This window comes from Balaenoptera acutorostrata, chromosome 18 (genome assembly GCF_949987535.1).
Source record: "Balaenoptera acutorostrata chromosome 18, mBalAcu1.1, whole genome shotgun sequence".
Lineage (NCBI taxonomy): Eukaryota > Metazoa > Chordata > Mammalia > Artiodactyla > Balaenopteridae > Balaenoptera > Balaenoptera acutorostrata.
In genome coordinates, this window is record NC_080081.1 from 28,751,319 (window position 1) to 28,770,545 (window position 19,227).

Genomic DNA, 19,227 nt, shown 5'->3' on the forward strand with positions numbered 1-19,227 from the left:
GGTTGGCTGCGTCTGCCATCTGTTTCCTTATCATCCTTTTTGCTCTCTATCTTAGTGTACAGCGCCCCGCATTATAAATGTCACTTAAGTTGCTACTTGTCTGTTTTACTCACTAGACCTAATGTTCTTTGTGGTCAGGGATCGTGTTCACAGTACAATGCCTGAGCTTTGAACAGCTCCTGACCCATAGTGGGTTCTCATCAAATATGGGCGGAGGGGAGGATGGGACAAAGGAGAGAGTGAGTCTGGCAGACCAGCCTGGAGAAATCAAAACGAAATCATGTTAAGGTGATACCTACCCTCTCAGAGAAGGCTCAATAAATCAGGAAATAAAACCCAAATGAAAAGCAAATAATAGTATCACATTGTTATTATCAATTCTTATCATTAACATGCTTATCTAATAAAGTATATTTGAATTTATCAGACCATCATACCTCACTTTTCCTGATTCTTAAATTCCTTTTCCAATAATATACGATCTTATGCTATATTCACTATCCTGTAATAAATCATAATGGAAACGAATGTGAAAAAGAATGTATATGTATATATTTGAATGACTTTGCTGTATATCTGAAACTAACACAACATTGTAAATCAACTATACTTCAATAAAATAAATTTTTAAAACATATGTATATAATCTTGTGAATTCTTGTAAAGTTTTTTAAGTCATTCAATATTTTTGTGTGGTATATGGGAAAGAGGTGGCCTTTAGTAAGAAAACATTTCATTTTAGGTTAGTTTACTATTAAATATTATTACATAGTTTATTTATAACCTTTCATAATATCCATTACTGTATAATGAAAGAAAATTATTTTTTACATTTAAGTGAATTTGCCTATTGATTTACTGTCAATTAATTATGTAAAGGAAAATATTACCTGTTGACCACAGATTTTGTTTATACTTGTTACATCATGTTTGTTTTGGGGGATCAAACAATTATTAAAGTGGATGGAAATTTAGCTATGTGTTTTGGGGTCAACAACAAATAAAACTGCTTAATAAACTTGGAAATTCTTTACTTAGAGCTAAAAATTATCTCGTTACTATTTTTATAACAGAATAAAGGGGTACAAAGAGTGATCTGAAAATGACACATTATAAGTAAAGATATACTTTATTTCTGCAAAATAAAAAGCCAAGTTGCATGTAAGTTTTATGTTTTCTTTTTATAACATGGATTTGAAGTACTAGTGACATCTTGATGTCCTATAAGAGGATTTTGATCAGATATGTGAAACTTTCAGATTATAAAGATCAAAGTTTGCAGAATTGTTACCATTTATTTTTTACACACACACACATACACACACACACTTCTTAGTTTAACACAGTAAAATTTATTTGACACTTAATAGTCCACTGTAGGTGTCCCTGATCAGCCTGCAATCTTCCATGTCGTGATACAGGGATTCAGGTTGTCTCTACCTTGTGGCCCACCATCCACTCACGTTCATATTTGTACATTGAGAAGAGAACACCAGAATACTGTATCTGGATGATAGTGTATTTATTCTGTGCCTTTAGTAGATTTTGGATACTTCTTAAAATAACGATTTTGAGCAAATGTTAAGATTGTTCATCTTACAACATTCCAGCTTAAGTCAATGATTCTATATCAATACAGACAAGTTGAAGTGCTGTGTGTCAGTTCATCATGTAACTTCCAAGTGTGTGTTGTTTCAGTGAAGGGGAAGAACAGAAGAAAGAACGAGGTCTGTGGCTGGTTGTTTCCACATAGAAGAGAAGAGCTGGTTGGACTCTTAAGACACAATCTAGTTCCACCTCCTCTGTTTCCATAAATGAATGACTGAACCATCCTAGGCCTGCACCCTGAAAGCAGGATTCATGCACAGTTATCGTTGCATACCTTGTAGCAGTCTGTCACAGTGCCCAGCATAGCATAGGCATATTAGTTTTCTAAGAGAGAGAGAGAGAGAGGGAGGGAGACAGAGAGAGAGAGAGAGAGAAAAGACACATCTACCAAATGCAATATATGAACATGAGGACCTTGACTCAAACAAACTTTGAAAAAAATTCATAAGACAAAGAAATTTGAACACTGATAGGGACATTTGATAACATTAGGAATTAATTATTGTTCACTTTTAGGTATAAATTAGTATTCTGTTCAAAATATAAACCCTTGTCTACTGGAGATTCATACTGTAATATTTATGGATGAAATGGCATACTGTTTGCTGCAAGAAAATCTAAAGAAGTTGATGAGGTATAGAAGAAACAAAATTGGCAATGAGTTGATAATGGTTAACTGTGAGTCATGGCTATATCAGATTTTACTTTACCATTTTCTCTAATTTTGTATCTATTTGAAATTTTCCATAATAATGAAGTCTTCAAACATTCGCTTGTTTCCAATTCCACTGCTCTGCCACCTGGTCAGTGCCACCATCATCTCTTACCTGGGAGGCATGCGAGGCAGCTTCCTGATGACATTCCCAGCATCCAGCGTTGCCCCCTACAATCTACCCTCCTCATGGCAGCTGCAGTGATCATTTAAAACTGGAATCATATCCTGTCTTCTTTACCTTGTTTTCTTTAATAACCTTCCCAAAGCTTCTCATTCAATTGGAATAAAATCTAAACCCCACACTTACAAGGTCCTTTGGAACCTGGACCCCGATGATCTCTTCAAACATCCTGTGCCACTCTCCCTGATACTCTAGCCACCCTGAGGTTCTTTTTTTTTTTTTTTTTTAATATATTTATTTATTTATTTACTTATTTTTGGCTGTGTTGGGTCTTTGCTGCTGCGCGCGGGCTCTCTCTAGTTGTGGCGAGCGGGGGCTATGCTTTGTTGCAGTGCGCGGGCTTCTCATTGCAGTGGCTTCTCTTTGTTGCGGAGCACGGGCCCTAGAGTGCATGGGCTTCAGTAGTTGTGGCACATGGGCTCAGTAGTTGTGGCTCGCGGGCTCTAGAGCACAGGCTCAGTAGTTGTGGCGCATGGGGTTAGTTGTTCCGCGGCATGTGGGATTTTCCCGGACCAGGGCTCAAACCCGTGTCCCCTGCATTGGCAGGCAGATTCTTAACCACTGCGCCACCAGGGAAGTCCACCCTGAGGTTTTTTTTGTCCCTCAAATATGTCATGCTTGTCCCCATCTCATGGTCTTTGTCTCAGCAATCCCCTCTGCCTGAAAGGCTCTTTCTGTTGCCCTCTTTCACGCTGACTTCATTTTCTGGTTTTAGGAAGCCTTTCTCACTACCACTGAACAAAAGGAACCATTCCATCATTGCCTATCACATGACCTTGTTTTATTGCTATCACTGTATCACTGACATTTAGGTAGCTAGTTTGTTAATCCATTACCATTTTCATCCACTAAAAAGCTTTATTAGAAGAGGGACTTTTTCAATATGTGTCTAGAATAGCCACTCAACAAATTTTTGAATGAATCAATGAATTAATTTACATAGGATCTAAGTTCCCATTCCAATTCTACATTTGTATGAATCTTGCTTCAATGAGTTATATAACTAGAAAGATTAAACATGAAAGAGTTAATCTCTCCCACTGTAAGTGAGTGACTTTGGAAATGAACCTCTCCAAGCCTCTATTATTCCTCTGTAAAATGCGGATCCTACTAGGTTGCGAGCGCTGCGTAAATTATTATTCCCTCTCTTTCTCATGATGAGCCAAGCCACTGACTCCTTAACTAGTTTGCATATTCGTTCCAGCCCATTCTTCACACTGTAGCCAGGGTTATCATAAGAAAAATTAGATCATGTTATATCAGTACTTGAAAGCCTTCAACAGTTTCCTGTCATTCCTTGAGATACTCTGCTAGGTCCTGTGTGATCTGGCCTCTTTCCACATCCCCAGTCTTCTTTGTGGAATTCTTCCTGATACCTCACTGGCTCTCACATACTCCAAGAACTGTTCTCTGTCCAGAGTACCCATTCTCTCCTCTTTCTCTAGCTCTTTCCACTCATCATTCCAATTGCAACACTTTCTCAGAGCAAGTCAGGGCCCCAGGTCTCCTAGGTGTCCTTTTCTATTGTTAATAGCACTTATCACATCTTTTAATTATAGGTATATTTATATTTATTTAGGTTATAGACACCATATGATTAATATCTGTCTCACCCTTGCTATGAGATTGAGGACCATGTTGTTTTACTCACCATTGTATCCTAATACTATCAAAGTACCAGGCACATTCTAGGCTCAATACATATTTATAGAATAAAGGAATGAATGAATAAATGAATCCCTATCCTATGTCCTGGCACATAGTAAGCCCTCATAAAGGAGACTTTTATTGTTATGATGGAGATATGTACTGGTGGTAGTTCTCTTAGCATTAGCCAGAAGGATCAGGTGAAGGAGGTCATACAACCAGATCTTTGGAATTGTCTGTGTCTCATACACCCCTGTTGCAGGCAGAGAACTGGACTGGGGCTTCCCACACACTCACTGTGACCCCTGGTGCTCACACCTCTGGTTTGACAGCCTGATTCTCATTTCCTCTGTCTCTGACCCTGCCGCGGCCATCTAACTCAGCCTGCCTTAGGTTTCTTACTGCTCTCACTTCCTGTTTGCTTACTCAGTGTTATACCGCATCCTGATTTCTATGTTTGCACCTCAGCCTGGTAAACCTAAAAATGACTTTTCTCTGATGACCTGCTGACTTTGTAAGGTTTAAAATGCTGCTCTAAACTCTGACTAAATGAGGTCACTACAGCTCCCTGACATGAATAATATAATGAAGTCATAGAAATGAAATACAATAGTCTCTTTTTGTAAAAATAGAATAGTATTTTTCTATTTTCCTGATGCCTAACACATTTACTCAATCCTGATATCACATCAGCATGTTTCATAAAAGTATTTTATTCACACCTCTTATTTAGTGCATTAACAACAAAATTTACTGAGTTATTTCCCCACCCCCATTATGTTTGTGTTTAAACTTTATTGTCCCCCATCCACCTTACTAAATGTCCTCTTTTTTAGATTAAACACTTTTTTCAAGGTCATGTTATATTTTATCCTGGCTTCTCAGACATTAACATTGTCACTTAGTTTAGTATTATCTGAAAACTCAATGAGCAAATTCTCAGTTATATTTTCTGTCAGATTTATTCATTGAAATTACCATGAGTTAGATCAGTATGTCTGTTTAAAGTTTTGAAAATATCAGTTACGTGAAATATTTCAAATATTTGAAAATGGGATTGAACGATCTTTCAGTAATATTAAAACATTCCTTCTCTAAAAATATATCTGAGTTTGCATCCCATCAGAGACTTAAATCCAGACTAGATGAAACATAAGAAATGTTGTTTAAGGAATATTCTTTCATCACCTGTAAGATTAGGTTAACTGACATACGATGTGCTTTTTATTTTCTTACATCATGATTTTATGATCCTTTATTTACAGGATCTATAGGATTTTCAGTCTGAATACAATTCATTTGTTTGTGTCCAAGTTATTTTCCTATTTAGTACATAGCAGTTTCCATCCTAATGTAGCCTCCTGATTTAACTTTCTTTTTAAATATTAGTTAAAAATCTTAACTGTATGAAGGAAAATAGATGTAATATTTTAATGCTGGCTATGTACAGATTCCACTTGAAATTTATATGGAAAGCACAAGAAAATAGCTTCTTTCACTTCAGAATGGTTGTTATGTCTTTAATAAGAAAACAAGAAATCAAATGGCTTCTTGGGATGTTGTGTCTTGAAAACAGTCCGTGTTTTCATGCAAAGAGTCATCTGCTGAGGCACACAGGCAGCTGCGGACCCGTCCCACGGCTGAGAGGAGGCTTCCCGAGAATCCTGATGAGGTTGCTGCCTGCAGTCCGCGGGGTGATGGCTGACCTCTGACCCTGTCTGACAGCCAGCACTCTTGTCATCCTGCTGTGCAGCAAGTCAATGAGGCTATAATTACGTTGCAGACAACGGGCTGCAATTATACATTCAAGTCCCAGAGTCTGGAAGGAGGGAGAAGATTGTGGCTGGAAGGGGATGAGGAGAAGTCAAAAAGTCACAAGACAAACCGCTTTTTGATACTTTTTCTCTTAAATAAAGCATGACTGTAATGTGTGCTCCCTGAAGAGGAGGATCAAACCGCAGTGGAGAGCAACCATTCTCTGATTCAAAACACCATGAAAAGATGACTTTTAGCAGATGGATACACCGCAGGTTATATGACTGTCTAATAAATAAAAAGAAGGACAACTATGATTCCCAGAAGTTCCTGTGCAAATGCTGTTTACTGATTCTAATTCGTTTTAATTAAACAAACAAAAATAAATTAATAAGAAGAAGGGACCAGACTGGGACTGGGAGAGATGTGGAACATAGTCATATTTTTCTTTAATTTAATTAATTAATTAATTTATTTTTGGCTGCATTGGGTCCTTGTTGCTGCACGTGGGCTTTCTCTAGTTGGGGCGAGCAGGGGCTACTCTTCGTTGTGTGCACAGGCTTCTCATTGCGGTGGCTTCTCTTGTTGCGAGCACAGGCTCTAGGTGTGCGGGATTCAGTAGCTGTGGCACGTGGGCTCAGTAGTTGTGGCTCACAGGCTCTAGAGTGCAGGCTCAGTAGCTGTGGCTCACAGGCTTAGTTGCTCCGTGGCATGTGGGATCTTCCCAGACCAGGGCTTGAACCCGTGTCCCCTGCATTGGCAGGCGGATTCTTAACCACTGCGCCACCAAAAAAGTCCATATTTTTCTTTTGTTTTTAATGATTTTTTAAATTGAAGTATAGTTAATTTACAATGTTAGTTTCAAGTGTACAGCAAAGTGACTCATAGATAATAGATAGGTAGATAAATAGATAGGATTTTCCCTTTCAGATTCTTTTCCATTATAGGTATTACAAGATATTGAGTATAGTTCCCTGTGCTCTACAGTATGTCCTTGTTGTTTACGTATTTTATATGTGGTAGTGTTTATGTGTTAATCCCAAACTCCTAATTTATCTCCCCCCATCCCCTTCGGTAACCACAAGTTTGTTTTCTATGTCTGTGAGTCTGTTTCTGTTTTGTAAATAAGTTCATTTGTATCATTTTTTAGATTCCACATAGAAAGTGATATCACATGATAGATGGCACACAGCCATATTTTTCGATATGTTTTTTACCAGATTGACTACTTTGTTTTCTCTATTAAATTTCTATAAAGTCTAGGAACTCTTTTTTTTTTTTTTTTCCTACCCCAGTGATCTGATTTCAACTGGTCTGCAGTGGGGGAGCAGGATTTTTTTTTTTTTTAAGAAATTCACGTTCTTTTTTTAATTTATTTATTTTTGGCTGTGTTGGGTCTTCGTCTCTGTGCGAGGGCTTTCTCTAGTTGCGGCGAGCGGGGGCCACTCTTCATCGCGGTGCGCAGGCCTCTCACTATCGCGGACTCTCTTGTTGCGGAGCACAGGCTCCAGACGCGCAGGCTCAGCAATTGTGGCTCACGGGCCCAGTTGCTCCGCGGCATGTGGGATCTTCCCAGACCAGGGCTCGAACCCGTGTCCCCTGCATTGGCAGGCAGATTCTCAACCACTGCGCCACCAGGGAAGCCCTAGGAACTCTTTATTAGAGCAAGCCACAGTTATTCCGGGCAAATATATGTAAAGCCCTATTTTCAGATATGCAAAATATTTTGCACCAGCAAATTAAGTAGGTTGAACAGCATAGAAATACCAATAGAAGTAGGTCTGCCCTGGCTGCCTTTGAGATTATCTGTAACATTATTTGGCATCTTCAACCCTCTGTATCCGAAGTTATAGACTTTTACCACACAATTTAGAGTTCTCTTAGGAAGGAGACAATTTGTATTTGTTGATCAAAATTCTGACCTTTGCTGTTTTGTGTCCGCTTGAATGCCTCTCCGGCTAAATATCCACCTCCTAATGCGGCAGCCCGTGCTGTCTTGAAACGGCACCATCAAAAATGTCTTCCTCCTGTTAAAACAAAAAACTGTTTTTGTTATCATCCGTAGGCCCAAACCTTCTCCTTAGTATACCAGTATCGGGCCACATTCCACTTGGAAGATCTCTTAATATTTAAAGATAGCTATAATGCTATTCTCCCTCACCAAAACATTCCTCATTTATTTTCTCTATGACAGGATTTCAGCCCTTTTAGCAATTTCATATGCACACATGTCCATATGCTTTATAGCGCCTAGAATTAAAAATTCCAGAGGCGTTCAATGCAATCAGTGGAAAACAGTCTGGCACTGCCCCCTTCATTGTTCTGTAAATACTCTTGGGGTTTTTTTGGTTTGGTTTTGTTTTTTAATTTATTTTTGGCTGCGTTGGGTCTTCGTTGCTGCGTGCAGGCTTTCTCTAGTTGTGGTGAGCGGGGGCTACTCTTCGTTGCATTGCATGGGCTTCTCATGGCGGTGGCTTCTCTTGTTGCAGAGCATGGGCTGTAGGCGCGCGGGCTTCAATAGTTGTGGCACGTGGGCTCAGTAGTTGTGGCTCTCGTGGTGCTCAGGCTTAGTTGCTCCACGGCATGTGGGATCTTCCCAAGCCAGGGATCGAACCCGTGTCCCCTGCATTGGCAGGCGGATTCTTAACCACTGCGCCACCAGGGAAGTCCCTCTATTAATACTCTTGTGATCACAGAAGTTCTCTGAGCTCCCACATCAAAGCGTTGCCTCTCTTGGAACTGACTATAAACCAAAACCCCAAAGTCTTTTTCACACATGCTCCAGTGTGTGTGTGGTTTTTTTTCCACACCATCAAGCCATTAGCTCTGACAAAGTAATTAATTCTGACACTATCTACCTGGAGATAGCCTCAGGTCTCACAGGGTAAGGACTCAGTCCCACAAGACTGCCCCCACTTCCGGCTTCTGACTGGCTGTAAATCAGAGGTTCCCACAACCCCCTCTTCAGCTTGAATTAATTGCTAAAGTGACTCACAGAACTCAGAAGAAACACTACTTACTAGATCACCAGTTTATTGGGTATCACTCCAGAACAGCCAGATGGAAAAGATGCATAGGGCAAGGTATGGAAGCTCTACGGACTCCATTCTCTTGAAGTTTTATGAAGGTATCATTACATAGGCATGATTGATTAAATCACTGGCCATTGGCAATTGATTCAATCTCCAACCTCTCTCCCTCCCAGGAATTCAGAATAGGATTGAAAGTTCCAACCCTCTAATCACTTGCTTGGTTCTCCTGGCAACCATCTCGCCCCTCTGTAGGTTACCTAGGAGCTTACCAAAGTTACCTCATTAACATAACAAAAGACACCTTGATTGCTCTCACTGCTTAAGAAATTCCAAGGGTTTTAGGAGCTCTGTGCCAGGGACAAAAGACAAATATATATTTTTATTATGAATCAGAGTCTCACATATGCTAAGCCACGTACATTGTTTCTCTCAGGCGTTCTTACTTTGCTTTCTTGGACCCAAGAGCCAGTAGTTCTTACATTTATGTTTGTTAAATTGTATCTTGTTCATTTCAACTTCATAATACCAGTTTTCAATATCATTCTAGATCCTGATTCAAAGCCTAAGTGCCCAATAAAATGTTATTAATGGAATAAATCAAGCAAAACTATAAGAAATAAAAATAAATGATTTATAGTTTAATATCAATAAAATGATATGATATTATAATTACATCACTGGGGTATGCTCTCCATATTTCATTCAAGGAGAATAATTCAACTGAACTAAACTAGTCTCTTCCACTAATATTATGTTAATCTAGTAGTAAAGAGTAAGGTCTTGGAATCAAACAACTTATGTTCACATATTGGCATCCCTTTTTGCTTGTTGAGTAACTTTGGAAAAGTTTACTTACTCCCTAACCTGCAGTTTCCTCATCTGTAAAATCAGAATATATCTCTCATAGGTTACATTAAATATCACATTAAATATTAAATGAGATAACAGATATATTTAGTACAATGCCTGGCACATAGTAAGTGCTCAGTAAATGATAGCTACAAGATTATTATTACTTGAACAATTTTGAATAAAATTATTCAACTCTTTTCAAATCTATTTAATTGTTTTAAATCTAGTCCATATTTTCCAATCTCTTTCACTAAAATCTCATACGAAAACTTATCAAATGCTTTGCAAATGCCTCTAAGTGTTTGTCATCTGCCTGTTATATACTCTTGACTATTCAATAAGGTAAGCCCGTGAAAGAGGGACATGAGTTTAGTTGGATGTGACTTCTTCCAAATGTCTTATGAAATTCATGTGATATCCTAGTAGTTATTCCTTAAATTTTCGTAGTCCTTTAAATATCCAGTCAAGATTTTGCCTAGAATGAATGTCAAATTCATATCTTTGGAATAAATAAACTTTGAAGTTTAAGTTAGGTCAGACTTTTTTCTAAATATTTATTCTCACTTATTTTTCTTTAACCAAGAAAACTTACTTATAATGACAGAAAGCAGGAAAGGAAGAGTACATGCAAAATTCTCTAATCATACATGATTCAACTTTCACAAAATTATTTTTCAACCAGATTTCTTCTAGAAACCAGAGTAAGTGCCCATTATGTATGAATATGCCAACTAGCAGAATTAATTTATAGATTGATTTCAGAGCAATGAATACATCCCTAGAGGAGCAAATTCCAAGACTGAAGGATATTTAATGTTATACACTCAGGTAAACATAGAAATATGTATACTAGTCATCACCAATAAACATCAAAAAATCTGAGGAAATGTTATTGTCATGTATCGGGGAAGGCATTGAGTCAGAAGATCTGGGTTTAGCCACTAACTTTCAATTAATGTTATTTCATCATGAAGCCTTGTATTTCTCATGTACAAAATGAAACGAAATGTTTGAATAAGATGGAATTGAAACAAATATTAATATTCATGACAAAATGAATAATTATTATGTAATTCCTGAAGCTCTTCCAGCTCCAGAATTTTGTCTTTGATTTTGTGGTTTTCATGAAAAAAATGACTCAGAACTCATTAAACACAAGTTAGCAGACAACTTTCATCTTGTCTAACATTGATATATCAACGTTAATGCCTGCTTAGCAAACATATCAATGGATAAAGATAGATGATTACAATAACTGTTTGAGAGCAGAGAAAAAGTGAAAAAAAATTGATTTCTTAATAGCAAAGTGTCCCTCCATTAATCTCCATTGCTCTTCTCCAGCAATTATTTATATTTCAAGAAGTAAAATTCAATACTATCCCCTCTTGCCTTGACCTTGTCTACTTCCCTCCCCTTCCCTATGGCCACTATTTCCACCCCTAGGTGCAGAAAAATCACTATTTGTGGAAAACAGTATAGTATGATTCAATGAAGATCAGGATCAAAGTAAAAATGGATGAACTGTCATGACCGTGATTTATTCAACTAAAAAGGAAAGGGGAGGGGGCGTTCTGGTTGTTACTGACTGAATCCTCTATGGAAGATAATGGCCTCTTACTCTGAGAGAAAGAAAATCTCATCCATTCAGTTCATCTGACCTATAACAAACTCCAAATAAGGTATCTATGAAAACTTGCAAGGTAGGAAAAGGCCATGAACATTACAGTAGCCTAGAGGGTTCTTTGTTTTTCAGAGCCCTTATAAATGTCTGGATTGAAAGTTAAATGAGAACACAAGCTCCCCCTCCTGTGTGATTTAATGACATAAAACACTTTAGAGCTAGGCTGGCACAAGTCAATTGTACAGTCTACAAATGTAAAGAAACAAGTAAAAAAATATGAAAACAATCCACTGGTATCAAGAATAATTGGGCAAATCACAAAATGGGTGGTGCAGATATACCAAATTTTCATTTAGGCCCCCCTTGTTCATTTAATTAAGCACAGCTTGGGGGAGCACTTACTCTATATTATGCACTGTGCTATGACCTATGAAGAATTGGTAAGATAAGGGCCCTGTCCTTCAAAGCATACAACCAAAGAGCTTAGTGTCTCCTACGGAATACCACTGGCAAAACTGGCACTTACACATTACTATAAATTAGAAAAAGGCTGTTGACTTAGGCAAAGCTTTTTTGGTGGCAAGAAACAGAGATTCGCATAGTAAGTTAAGAAAAAGAGTGGAAAATACTATAAAGACTCAGTGTAACCTCTGAGACAGAGCAGTTCTCCAGAACTGAAAATGTAGCTTTTTCCCATTGTCTCTAGTTATCCTGCTTCGTGCTGAAGATCAGTTCTCTCTGCTTATCTCTCAGTTCATGTTGTCGCAAAGTAATTGCCCTATGGCTGCCTTAGCTTCGGCCCCAGAACACTAAGTTTGCATGTCCTTCAATGTCTGGCACGCACACTTGGCCCAAATTGCTGTGTTCCAACTCCAAAATCAGGGGGGAGAGAGTATAATTGGCCCAGCTGAGCACGTGTTTCCCTATAATCCAGTCATCTGTAGTGAGGGATAGAGTCACATATTTTTAAAATCTGTCTTCAGGAGCACACCCCTGTGTGCATAATAGTTCTCCTGGAGGAAATAAGAACTGGACAGGCACCAGAAATTGTCTGAGTATCATGTCCAATCTACAACTTCTAGCAGATATCTTCTTTGATAAATAACTGTTATTATATATGTAGTAGTATGCAGACTCAAGGTAGACTACACAGAATAAATCTAAGGTATAAATTATTTAAAATAAAGTATATTTAATTTCCTCATCATATAATTTTTCAGGCTACAGCTCAAAATAGAAGTCATCTAAAGATGAAATCTCATGCATTATAAGTTACTAATGGAAACAAACTTATTCTGAAAGATTGGATTATATTTAGGAATAAGATTAACAACTGATGTCGCAGATTATAGTGTTTGCACTCGTTTCAAACTCAAAATGTGTTTATGTGTTCTCTCAAAATGTGTTTATGTGTTCTATAACAAAGAGATTTTTTTTTTCTATTCTTGAATGCTTTAATGACATATGCTGACATACTTTGTATCCCTGTGTTGACCTAAAACAAATAGAATGCCAGTTATTTCTCCAGTAAAAATGGGTTTATTCCTTATTCAGCAAGGAATTGCAATTCAGAATCTGCAACCATGGCGGTCACATGCTTTTTTCCCTGCACAGCAAGGGAAGGAGAATGCTTTTACAGAGGAAAATTAAGTTGGGAGAGCCATAGTAAACAATGATTCCAGGGCTTTTCATTGGGTGAGTCCTTGCCAGTAAAGAAGGGGAGTCTTTCTTCTTCCTGTTGGGCTCTGCTGTAGTAGCAGGGCATGAGAGCTTCTGGTTTCCCAACTCTATTTAATTGAGGTTTTTGTTTATTAATTTTTTACACATGTAACCACTGATTTGAACATATCTGAATACAGTAGTTATCACAGATTATCATAATATTGTAATGACTTTTTGGGGGGCAATGTATTTACATATCTTTCTCTCACTAGTCAGTAACCTTGAGAATAGTGCCTGTAACCTTTAAAAGCTCCGTGCTTTGTGACCACCTAGAGGGATGGGATAGGGAGGGTGGGAGGGAGACGCAAGAGGGAGGGGATATGGGGATATATGTATACGTATAGCTGATTCATTTTGTTATACAGCAGAAACTGACACACCATTGTAAAGCAATTATACTCCAATAAAGATGTTAAAAAAAAAAGAATAAACACTCTCCAGGTTAAAAAAATAAATAAATAAAATAAAATAAGCTACTATAGATAATTATGCTGGCTTATATAGACTTGTTCACTTTTTCCAAACTATGTGTTTTTCCTTATTTATCTAAAGGAGAAAGTATCCAGCAACTTCAATCATCCATGATAGAGCTATGATCCTAAAAGTCAGGGAGAAAAACACACCTGCCAGTTTTGGTGACACAGAAAGTTAATAAAATACATAAATTCAATGAATTTTGTTTCACTGGAGATGAGTGGAGGTGTTTTCGGTAGCGAGAAGGACCTCAGTCCTTGTCTTCTTTGAAGGAAGAATTCCCCAAAGAGACCGAGATTGCAAAGCAGGCACAGAGTTTATCAGAAGCACAGTAAGTGTGGGAAAGCACACAAAGAAGCAGTTTATTTTGGCCAGAAGCAGGAGTTACACACTTGGAGAAAAAGAGTGTGGGCATTCTTGTGAGTGAAGAGTGTGTAATAGGGGCAGTTAGGTTGTTAATACGGGGTTAATCTTCTGGGGTTTAGATGAGGGTGACTCCCCTTTTCCTTCCCCTATAATCGTGTCATCTGCAATTCCTTATCTGGGCTTCCACCAAGCTCCTTTTTTGATCTTTTCCATGAATACCTAAGTGAAAACCACAGGGGGTGTGTGAGGGAGGAGGTCAAAACGGCAATGCTAATGATATTATAAGGATATTACAATGTGGCCAAGGTTACTAGAGGATAACTTGAGACCCCCTCTGCGCATGTGTTGGGCTGGGAAATCTCCTTGACCACAAAAATGACGGAGCTGCGGGGCTGGGCTGGGCGGGGCGGGGAGGGCGGTGCTTTGTCTTTCACCCAATCAGGGCTCATAGTCCAACAATAGTTTATCTCCAAGTCCGCGTGAAACAGGTTGCAGCAGGTCAACCCAAAGCCTATCTATCTCCTACCTCAAAGCGCATGCTCCATAGTTTTCACGGTCAAGAGTTTCTTGCTCAGATGCTATAGTTTCTGTTTCATATGCCATTCCTCAGATGCTACAAAGTTTCTGTTTTAGATGCCATTCCTCCATGCCTCATGACCTCATTAAGTGCAAAACAAGGAGGTGGCTTTGCCTTCTGCCTAATGCATATGCAGGAGACTGTCCTTGGGCCCGGACCTATGTTTCCTGCCTAAGAGGTATTTCTTCCCTGTTTTACTTATTCCACCGTAGTATTATGATTCAAATTATCAGCCTTTTCAGATATTTGAACTGTATTTAAACCTGTTCTGGGTTACAGCCAGGCACTGGGGAAATTAAAAGTGTAAGCAACAGCAATAAAGATGGGGACTTGAGAATCCATATTTAAAAGTTGATTTAGAACATCTAAATTAGATTTTTCAAGTGTTAATCAGATTTCACATGTTAAAATAGTTGCTAACAAATAAAAATAGCTTTAATTTTGATATTTTATTCTCCAATATATCATACCAACTATAAAATTTTAGCAATAAAAATAAATAATTTGAGAATAGGTTTGTTGTGTAAGCATTTGAGTGAACAACTCACCTGTAAATTAGTTAATGAATAAGAGGCTAGTAACAACTTTCAACAGCAGTAACTTCTTCTCTAAGGAGACAGGCAGTTTTCTTTTTTGAACTAATCCATTCTAAGTTTAGAAACTGGATATGGAAAATAGGAAGAGGAATACCAAGTTAAAGTAATCACTGAATATTTTAATTTTCTCATATAGCAAACGACATACATTTTGTATTTGCAATACTGTTTACAATCTGATTATGTAGAATTGAGGGAAAAAAGCAAAGAATATAAATAACTAGAATGGAATTTTATTTTGTTCCATTCTTTTATAAGAAAAACACAAATTAAATTAAGCTGACATCAGGATCATATTAAGAACCCATAGGAGAAGCAATAAATCACACATTATATTCCTTCTCTCCTCTGTCAGCAAAGGACTGTAAAATGACAAGTATTGTTCAAAGGGCAGAGAAACCCCAAAAGTGTCTTTTAAATAAAAGACATTAAATTAAAATCAGTAGAGTTTTACTCTACAGTACACATTTATTTTTTCCAATATATTTATGAAAATATGGAAATAATACAGGAAAAATGGCTGAAAATGTATCCTTTAGTCTTACTACTTCTTATTGATTATGGTTAATTTTTTGGTGATATCTTTTCAATATGCTTTCTCTGTCTAGTCTTTGGGGAAAAAAAGTACTAATTTTAAGGATCTTACATAAAGCATTTTGTGTCCTGCTTTCGTTGTGCTCCAACTTTTTTCACTTAACATTATGTCATGTGTTTTTCATGCTATTCAAAGGCATCACTTTTAATAGCCACATGTTATTTGTTTAAGTGTAGACAAATTTCTTAACTGTGCCTCTATATTTTGACTTACACTTTGTTTCCAATTGTTATTATAAATAATACGTGATGAACATCTTTAGGCACAATGTTTTTTCTTTATTTCCTAATGATACGTTCTCAAAAGTGAAATTCCTGGGTCACAGAGATGTTTTAAGTGTTCATATATTTAAAGTAACAGCAGAGTAAAATGAACAGACGTCTTAACTGAAATCCAGAGATGTGAGTTCTAATCGCAGCATTTTTTCTAAGTTACTTGGTAACTTTGGTCAAATGAGTTCTTCTGCTGGTCTTGCTTGTAGCTTCTCAGGCAACTTCTGTCAAATAGTGGCTGCATATTCAGTTTCAAAGATGGAATGTCCACAATGGCTTCATTCATGTGCCTGGCACCGTGGCAGGGATAGCTAGGCTTAGGTGGGCTACTGGGGCAGCTGGATTTCTTCCTCTCTCTCTGTCTCTCTCTCTCCCTCTCACTCTCTCTCTTTTTTGGTCTCTACCTCTATTTCCATACAGACTCAGAGTGCCTTCTCTTCATATATCCTTCCTATATAGTATCTTCACGAGGTCTCTCCTTCAGAACAATATGACCTGTTACGTGACCACTCAGGCTTTCGGAAATGCAAACACATTGTCACTTCTACCCCGTTCTATTGGGAAAGCAAGTCACAGGATCAGCCCAGCTTCAATGTGAAGAGGTCAGTACAAGATCTTGAATATTGGGAGGCATGGTTCGTTAGAGGCCATGTTTGGTGAGTAGCTATCGCATAGTATGTGACTAGAACGGTGTCTTCCAAGGTCTAGGATATTAATTGTGTGAAGATTGTAATCCATGTGCAGCAAGTACTATGACAGTCTACGGGTAGCTTTAGGGACAGTGTGGTGAGTCTCTATTGTCAAAGATGTTCATTTCACCAGCACACTCAATTCTCAACCCTTCTGGGGGGAAAAAGTGCGCTCTGTAATTTTCTCCAAATAATTACACTATGTTCTTTGTGTTGGCAATTTCCACATTTACATGTCAGCCCTCAGCTGCCCAGAAGATATAAATAGATTGAAGCTCCCCATACCCTACCCTAAAGAGAGTACGTGGGAGGAGATTCACCCTGTCTGAAAGTAACTGAGTTCCCTCATGTGGAGTTTAGAGGAAGGTGAATCTCACTGGATTTTACTGATTCTCCACATGATTGGGGAAATCAGAAAGAGATTAACCAAAAATGAGTCCCCAGAGTAATGGAAAATGAAACAGCTTTGCCTAGCCTCTCCTAATAAAAGATAAAAATCCTTTCAATAGATTAATTTTGTTACTTGATAGCTGAATATATACACTAAATTCAATAGAACTGAGACTGCCAGGCTGTGATAAAACCAAATAACAACAAACAGAAAACAAAGCCAGAATCAAAAATATTTTATTAATCCTCAATGCCAAATTACACATGCTTGAGGAGAATATGCTTCTTCTCCCACGCTATGGAAAATGGCAGCTTTTTATTAAGTCTATCTCTTAAAACTTAAACATTTGCTCTTTCCCCCACTGCTTAACAGTGAGAGCTAAAGAGTCTGGAGCATTTTATTTATTTACATGGCATTTGCCTTGACATTTTCCAAGTAATAATACATAGTAACAGAGACATATGAGAGTTCTGTATCATCCTTTCCCTCAGGGCAAACCAGGCATGAATAGACCTCTAATGCAAAAATACACTGAGCAGGACAATAAATAACAGGGCATAAAATGGGGAAAATAGTTTCCAAGTACAATCTTTAAAAAATGCAGAAGAGAACACTATTCTACCCAAAGTAAGGTAAGGGCTCTTCAACTTTCACATTTTATAGTAGGTTTTAGCCTCATTAGTGGATCCTTTCCCACTCACCAGGTTGCTTCTAAATCTGATATCACTTTTTTTTTTTTTTTCTTGGTTTCAAGAAATAGCAATGACTTCTACGGTGCTTTATTAATAAAATGGTACTTGTTCCTAAGTAGTAGCTGAAATATAGAGAGATTTTTAAACAACATAAAAATATGTTTATTCAAGTCATGCTTACTTCCTACTAAGCAATTAAGCATTTATTAAACAAATTCCTTGTGATTGCCAGCTCTATCTAAGATACCACGCTAGGCCGTGGGGTTACATGAGGGAGCAAGATATGGTTTCTTCCTTGAGGAAACTTTAAAGGATGCAATAGACCACTAAGCAGGCTAGAGTCCAAAGAAGTGGCATCTAGTCAATCTAAAGGTTCAGGGAAGGATACTCAGAGATAATATCTAGGCTGAGATAGGAAAGATGCAGAGGAGTTGGTCAAGGAACGGGGAGTGGCGGTTGTATATTAGGATTCTACAGAGAAACAGGACATTATACATATATACATCTTCATGTATATAGAGAGATTTATTATAAGGAACTGACTTATGTGATTGTAGAGGCTAAAGAGTTCCAAGATCTGAAGTTGGACAGCTGGAGACCCAAGAGCCAATAGTGTAGTTCCCGTCCATGTCTGAGGGCCTGAGAACCAGGAAAGCCGTTCCAGTTAGAAAGCTAGCACGCTCTAGGCCCAACAAGAACTGATATTTCTGTTTGAGTCTAAAAGTAGGAAAAGACTGAGGGTCCATCTCAACCAATCAGGCAGGAGGAGTGGCCTCTTACTTGAAAGAGGGCCAGTGTTTTGGTTCGATTCAGACCTTTGACTGATTGGATGAGGCCCACCCACAGTAGGGAAAGCAGTCTGCTTTACTCAATCAACAAACTCAGATGTTAATCTTACCCACAAACACCCTCCCAGACACACCTAGAATAGTATTTGACCAAATATCTGGGCACGCCATGACCCAGTCAGGTTGACACATAAAATGAACCATCACAGGATACAATGGTAGAGCAAAAAAAAAGGTGGCTGTGGAGGCACTGGTCCTCAGGGAGGAGGTTTTTAAGCAAAGGAACAGCAAATGTAAAGGCCCTAAGGGCCAAAGATGGCATTAGAAGGTCTCTAGACTTTTGGGATTCAGAAGCTAACACTTAACAGTTTATACTTCAGGATATTCAGTTCTATTCTGAGACTGAGAAAAGAAATCACACATCCTGAAAAAGCCCTATACAGTTTACTCTTGTGTGCATATCCTTCAGCTTTTGTATCCTGTATGTGTAACTTGTGTTTCACCAGCTTTTCCCCCACCTGCTCCTGAAGGGCCTTTAGTTTTCCATAAAGTCCACCCAGTATGGTTATTTCTGAAAGTCCTTAGAGGAGAATGAAACTGTCCACATAGATCGGTGTTCCTTAACCAGGGATGATTTTGTTCCCCAGGGGACGT

The 19,227-nt window shown here is 38.2% G+C and overlaps 1 long non-coding RNA gene across 2 annotated transcripts in view; it reads right to left on the reverse strand.

Annotated features, from left to right (window-relative positions):
• Nucleotides 1–19,227, reverse strand: part of LOC130705627 (uncharacterized) — a 120,686-nt gene that overhangs the window by 25,823 nt on the left and 75,636 nt on the right. The window contains exons 3-4 of one of the 2 annotated variants that reach the window (XR_009005952.1): nt 7,829–7,933; nt 1,426–1,845 (exon numbers count right to left, since the gene is read on the reverse strand). This is a non-coding gene — a long non-coding RNA (uncharacterized LOC130705627). Of the gene's footprint in view, nt 1–1,425; nt 1,846–7,828; nt 7,934–19,227 lie in introns of those variants that run through there. The other variant, XR_009005954.1, reaches the window with a different exon arrangement.